The sequence below is a fragment of the Zalophus californianus genome, chromosome 8 (genome assembly GCF_009762305.2).
Source record: "Zalophus californianus isolate mZalCal1 chromosome 8, mZalCal1.pri.v2, whole genome shotgun sequence".
NCBI classification, from domain to species: Eukaryota; Metazoa; Chordata; class Mammalia; order Carnivora; family Otariidae; genus Zalophus; species Zalophus californianus.
In genome coordinates, this window is record NC_045602.1 from 56,706,520 (window position 1) to 56,713,760 (window position 7,241).

Below are 7,241 nucleotides of genomic sequence, written 5' to 3' on the forward strand. Positions count from 1 at the left end.
AACAGCAAATAAAGCCTAAACTCAGCAGGAGAAGAGATATAATAAAGATCAGAGCAGAAATCCATGAAATGGAAACCAAAAGAACAGTAGAACAGAGCAACGAAACTAGGAGCTGGTTCTTTGAAAGAATTAACAAGATTGATAAACCCCTGGCCAGACTTATCAAAAAGAAAAGAGAAAGGACCCAAATCAACAAAATCATGAATGAAAGAGAAGAGATCACAACCAACACCAAAGAAATACAAACAATTATAAGAACATATTATGAGCAACTCTATGCCAGCAAATTAGATAACCTGGAAGAAATGGGCGCATTCCTAGAGATGTATCAACTACCAAAATTGAACCAGGAAGAAATAGAAAACCTGAACAGACCTATAACCACTGAGGAAATTGAAGCAGTCATCAAAAATCTCCCAAAAATAAAAGCCCAGGGCCAGATGGCTTCCCAGGGGAATTCTATCAGACATTTAAAGAGGAATTAATACCTATTCTCCTGAAACTGTTCCAAAAAATAGAAATGGAATGAAACTTCCAAACTCATTTTATGAGGCCACCATTACCTTGATCCCCAAACCAGACAAAGACCCCATCAAAAAGGAGAATAACAGACCAATATCCTTGATGAACATGGATGCAAAAATTCTCACCAAAATACTAGCCAACAGGATCCAACAGTACATTAAAAGGATTATTCACCATGACCAAGTGGGATTTATCCCTGGGCTGCAAGGTTGGTTCAACATCCGCAAATCAATCAACATGATACATTAACAAAAGAAAGAACAAGAATCATATGATCCTCTCAACCGGTGCAGAAAAAGAATTTGACAAAGTACAGCATCCTTTCTTGATCAAAACTCTTCAGAATATAGGGATAGAGGGTACATACCTCAACATCATAAAAGCCATCTATGAAAAACCTACAGCCAATATCATTCTCAATGGGGAAAAGCTGAGAGCTTTTCCCCTAAGGTCAGGAACGCGACAGGGAAGTCCACTATCACCACTGCTATTCAACATAGTATTAGAAGTCCTAGCCACAGCAATCAGACAACAAAAAGAAATCAAAGGCATCCAAATCAGCAAAGAGGAAGTCAAACTCTCACTCTTTGCAGATGATAGGATACTTTATGTGGAAAACCCAAAAGACTCCACCCCAAAACTGCTAGAATTCATACAGGAATTCAGTAAAGTAGCAGGATATAAAATCAATGCACAGAAATCAGTGGCATTCCTATACACCAACAACCAGACAGAAGAGAGACAAATCAAGGAATCGATCCCATTTACAATTGCACCTAAAACCATAGGATACCTAGGAATAAATTTAACCAAAGAGGCAAACAATGTGTACTCAGAAAACTATAAAATACTCATGAAAGAAATTGAAGAAGACACAAAGAAATGGAAAAACGTTCCATGCTCATGGATTGGAAGAACAAACATTGTGAAGATGTCAATGCTACCTAGAGCAATCTACACATTCAATGCAATCCCCATCAAAATACCATCCACCTTTTTCAAAGAAATGGAACAAATAATCCTAAAATTTGTATGGAACCAGAAGAGACCCCGAATAGCCAGATTATTGAAAAAGAAAAGCAAAACCTGGCGGCATCACAATTCCGGACTTCCAGCTCTATTACAAAGCTGTCATCATCAAGACGGTATGGGACTGGCACAAAAACAGACACATAGATCAATGGAACAGAATAGAGAGCCCAGAAATGGACCCTCAACTCTATGGTCAACTCATCTTTGACAAAGCAGGAAAGAATGTCCAATGGAAAAAAGACAGTCTCTTCCACAAATGGTGTTGGGAAAATTGGACAGCAACATGCAGAAGAATGAAACTGGACCGTTTCCTTACACCACACACAAAAATAGACTCCAAATGGTTGAAAGACCTAAACGTGAGACAGGAGTCCATCCAAATCCTAAAGGAGAACACAGGTAGCAACCTCTTTGACCTCAGCCGCAGCAACTTCTTCCTAGAAACATCGCCAAAGGCAAGGGAAGCAAGGGCAAAAATGAACTATTGGGATTTCATCAAGATAAAAAGCTTTTGCACAGCAAAAGAAACAGTCCATAAAACCAAAAGACAACCAACAGAATGGGAGAAGATATTTGCAAATGACATATCAGATAAAAGGCTACTATCCAAAATCTATAAAGAACTTATCAAACTCAACACCCAAAGAACAAATGATCCAATCAAGAAATGGGCAGAAGACATGAACAGACATTTTTCCAAAGAAGACATCCAAATGGCCAACAGACACATGAAAAAGTGCTCAACATCGCTCAGCATCAGGGAAATCCAAATCAAAACCTCAATGAGATACCACCTCACACCAGTCAGAATGGCTAAAATTAACAAGTCAGGAAACGACAGATGTTGGCGGGGATGTGGAGAAAGGGGAACCCTCCTACACTGTTGGTGGGAATGCAAGCTGGTGCAGCCACTCTGGAAAACAGTATGGAGGTTCCTCAAACAGTTGAAAATAGAGCTACCATACGATCCAGCAATTGCACTACTGGGTATTTACCCCAAAGATACAAATGTAGGGATCCAAAGGGGTATGTGCACCCCAATGTTCATAGCAGCAATGTCCACAATAGCCAAACTGTGGGAAGAGCCAAGATGTCCATCGACAGATGAATGGATAAAGAAGAAGTGGTATATATACACAAGGAATATTATGCAGCCATCAAAAGGAATGAGATCTTGCCATTTGCAACGACGTGGATGGAACTGGAGGGTGTTATGCTGAGTGAAATAAGTCAATCAGAGAAAGACATGTATCACATGACCTCACTGATATGAGGAATTCTTAACCTCAGGAAACAAACTGAGGGTTGCTGGAGTGGTGAGGAGTGGGAGGGATGGGGTGGCTGGGTGACAGACATTGGGGAGGGTATGTGCTACGGTGAGCGCTGTGAATTGTGCAAGACTGTTGAATCACAGGTCTGTACCTCTGAAACAAATAATGCAACATATGTTAAGAAAAAAGAAAAAGAAGAAGATAGCAGGAGGGTAAGAATAAAGGGGAGTAAGTCAGAGGGGGAGACGAACCAGGAGAGATGATGGACTCTGAAAAACAAACTGAGGGTTCTAGAGGGGAGGAGGGTGGGGGGATGGGTTAGCCTGGTGATGGGTATTAAAGAGGGCACATTCTGCGTGGAGCACTGGGTGTTATGCACAAACAATGAATCATGGAACACTACATCAAAAACTAATGATGTAATGTATGGTGATTAACATAACAATAAAAAAATTTTTAAAAATCACAGAGGGGAGGGGGGCGGGGGGATGGGTTAGCCGGTGATGGGTATTAAAGAGAGCACGTACTGAATGGAGCACCGGGTGTTATATGCAAACAATGAATCATGGAACACTATATCGAAAACTAATGATGTAATGTATGGTGATTAACATAATAAAAAACATATTTAAAAAATAAAATAAAATAAAATAAAGCACAATACCTGGCATATAGGAAGTGTGAACTAAGTGTTTACAATGACCAAATGAGTGGCACAACATAAGAGTTACAGGCTGAATTTATATTATTTGACATGTCCCCCAGGAACATCTATTACCATCAACGTGAGTAGGATGAGCAATCTTACTGCCATCGCAAACCAGTTAGACAAGCTGAAGGAAGATGATGAGGACTGGTTCAAATCAGGAGAGTTCTTGGTGCCAGAACTAGAGCCAGCTATTCTGGGCCACTGTGCTGTTCCCTACACTAACATACCAAGATACCCTGCCATTGAGTCTCCTTGTTCAGAGACAGCACCACTGCAGATCTTATTTCCCAAACATCAGGTGAAGCTGCCCAAAGTTTGCAAGGTAAATAGAGGGAAAAGTCCTTAAAATATCCCTCTATAAAATGAGCGAATCCTACTTCAGTTTTGTTTTGTTTTTATGATTTATTGTTAGGGCACAGGAGACGTTTTGTTTGCTCTTCTTCCTAGGAATATAAATTTCTCAACTTCCTTTCTTTCAAGGGAAAGTTGGTCCAAACCCACAACTAGAACCCCACATGGAAATTCAACATTGTTATTTAAAGCAATAAGATTGAAGAAGCAGTTTTTCATTTCACCTAGCATCTTGTCAGAGAGCTAGAGTCTCTCAGCCCTCTGGTCTCACAATTAACATGTTGGGACAATCTAAATTAAAAGGGTTTTTTTATTAAGTAGTTAATCAGTTAAAAGGGTTTTACTCTCACATACACTAATCCATAATAGGAAAATCCATGAGGCTCAACACCCTGGAGTATCCCCCCAAAGAACCTCTAAAAGGGGGAGGGAGCTATAAGAACACAAGCTCCAAAGACTGCTCCACCTACCATCCAGGTGAGGCTACACAATAGACTTAACCTCTCCAAGGAGAGTATTTGCATCTGCACAATAGAGATGTAATGATACCCACCTCATAAGGTTGTTGTAAGAATTAAATGAGAAAATACATCTATTGTACTTACCACAGTGCCCTACATGTTTACTATGGGCTTCATTTTCATAGCCAGGCAAGAATAAAAACCCCCTAAGCTCAAGTATAAATGATGCCACACCAAACAGTGTACAAAGTCACTGTGCAAGTCCTGATGGCTTACATCTCTTTATCTGAAGAACTTTATGTGTCATAATATACAGTAGAATATTTGTATATTCCCAGGACCAGCTCTTGTTTCACTTTTTTTGTAGAGCCCCTAAAACTTTGTGGCAGTTCATCTTGTTCTGTGATGAAGCATTTTCTTGCCAGTCTAGTGTCCAGTTGACTTTTGATCTTTATTAGTCAAAATCATGAAATCCAACTTTGTTTCCATGTTTCATTGGGAATGCAACTGGAAAAAGAGCTGTAGTGATGGTTTGCTGACTTTTAGGCTAAACTCAGTTAGAGGATTTTGCCTAGAAATCTCCATTTTGCTCAAGAAAAGCCCAGGATTTCTCAGAATTTCAGAAACACCAGATCACCCCCCAGAGCATAGGGGAGCTTCTTCTAGCCTAGGATGTGGAAACTCCTAAGACTGCCAGTATCACTTGGCCCAACTGGAACCAGCTAGTTCTGACCTTTGGAGATAGGAACAACAAGGGAGACAGGCAGGCTCATGTACTTGGTCATGGCTGGCTGTGAGCCTTGGATCTCTAGGGTGTGAGTGCATCCTACAATATACGGAATTCACCCCAGGTGCTTAATAGTAGAGCTGGCAGTTAGGTGGTCCTTACCTCCTCGTGCTTTAAGGGAAAGGCTGAAGCTGCCAGCAAGACCTGTTTATTCTCCCTACAACTCCTCCTCCTACTCTCCCAAAGTTGGGTTTATTTTCAGTAAGAGATTCATATCTGCAATGGGACTGAGCAAATGCTGTGGTTGAGTAATACCTGGAAAAGGGTATCACTCAAAATAGAATTCACAACCAACCAACAAACCAAGCCAAGAGGTTCACACTTTAATACCTGCCTTCCTTGACCTTGGTAATTTGGAGGGAAACTTTCTAGTCGTCACTGCTCTCTCTTGCCTGTATCTCTGCCCATTTGCTCCCTAGATTTGTACCTCCAACTCCCTGTATATCCTTCCTTCTCTCCCTTTCAAATAGAATATGAAAGCATGACAACATAGAGCCAAAAAAAAAAAAAAAATGCAAACACAATGCTAATAACACACACTTTATAATAATTCTGCAAAATAATAATTTAGATGTGATCTCCTTGGAAGTGAGACACATTCATGGTAAAGAATGTAGTTCAAAGACCCAGCACAAATATATATTGAAATGTTCATACTATTTCTTATGAAAGCAGAATTGAAAGGCCCTGAGTCATATTACAACAGGCATAGCTTCTCTCTCTCTCTCTCTCTCTCTCTCTCTCTCTCTCTCTCTCTCTCTCATTCCCCGCCTTGTGTGTATGTTTTGTTTCTTTTCTTTTGTCATTGAGATAAAGAGAGGTACCAGTACCTCCCATTCAGGAACCCATTCAGACCAATGAACCCATCACAATCAGAGAATCTTCTTTCCCACAAACCTCATACTATCACATCACAGAACAAAGGCAGGAGGTTCCATCCTTTACATTTATTCACTGATGCAAGGATTCTGCCCACTCCTTACCCACTGTCTGATTTCTCACCAAAGGAGCATTAGCAATTTGAAAGATTTATATTCTGTGAAATATTTCACTTGTCATCAGTCAGGGGCTCCAAGCTCCCTGATGTGCTGGTCAGTTCCAGGGAGACTCCCTAAGCTTCCCTTATAGGCAAGGCCACACTGCTCCCAAGTGGCTTCTGTAGAGAAGCAGGAAGCCAGAAATGGCTATGACTGGGATGTTCTTCAGACTCACCAGGACCTGCCTCACTGTTAAAGAGTTCATCTCTGGGGAAACCACGCTCCCGACGCCCCACTCTCCTCTGCTTGCTAGGCCCACCGGCCTGCGCCCACCATGGCCACTATTCAGCAACTGGTAGGAAGACGGCGCTTAGTGGAATGCGAAGGCTTTGACGAATACATGAAGGAAGTAGGAGTGGCAATGGCTCTGTGAAAAGTGGGTGCAATGGCCAAACCAGATTGTATCATCTCTTCTGATGGCAAAAACCTCACCATAAAAACTGAGAGCACTTTGAAAACAAAAGTTTTTATGTAACCTGGGAGAGAAGTTTGAAGAAACTACAGCTGATGGCAGAAAAACTGAGATTGTCTGCAACTTCACAGATGGCGCGTTGGTTCAACATCAGGAATGGGATGGGAAGGAAAGCACAATCACAAGAAAATTGGAAAATGGGAAATTAGTGGTGGAATGCATCATGAATAATGTCATCTGTACTCGGGTCTATGAAAAAGTAGAGTAAAAATTCCATCATCATTGTGGACAGGAATTAGCTGTGAGGATGAACAAGCTCAGTTCAATGAGCAAATCTCCATACTGCTTTTTTTTCATTACTGTGTTCAATTATCTTTGTCACATTTTATATGCATCTATTTCAAAGTGTTGATTTAATTAGGATCCCTTTGGTTAGTAAATAAATTTGTGCTAAAAAAAAAAAAAAGCCCATCTCTGTAAACCCAGCCCTAGAAACTTCCAAGTGGTCATCACATTGGAGATCTCAGCCTCTCACAACTCCATGAAGGCCTTTTGTCATGTCAAAGAGGGCAGTCATTATATATTTTTAATACACCAAGAAAGCTTCAGGCTGGTCTAACAAAACAAAGTCTAGCATTCAACCTAGGTTTCACAGT

General features: G+C 40.8%; 1 pseudogene; it reads left to right on the plus strand.

Annotated features, from left to right (window-relative positions):
* The first annotated feature begins 6,447 nt into the window (after positions 1–6,447).
* On the plus strand, positions 6,448–6,961 carry LOC113938289 (annotated as a pseudogene).
* The last annotated feature ends 280 nt before the right edge of the window (positions 6,962–7,241 follow it).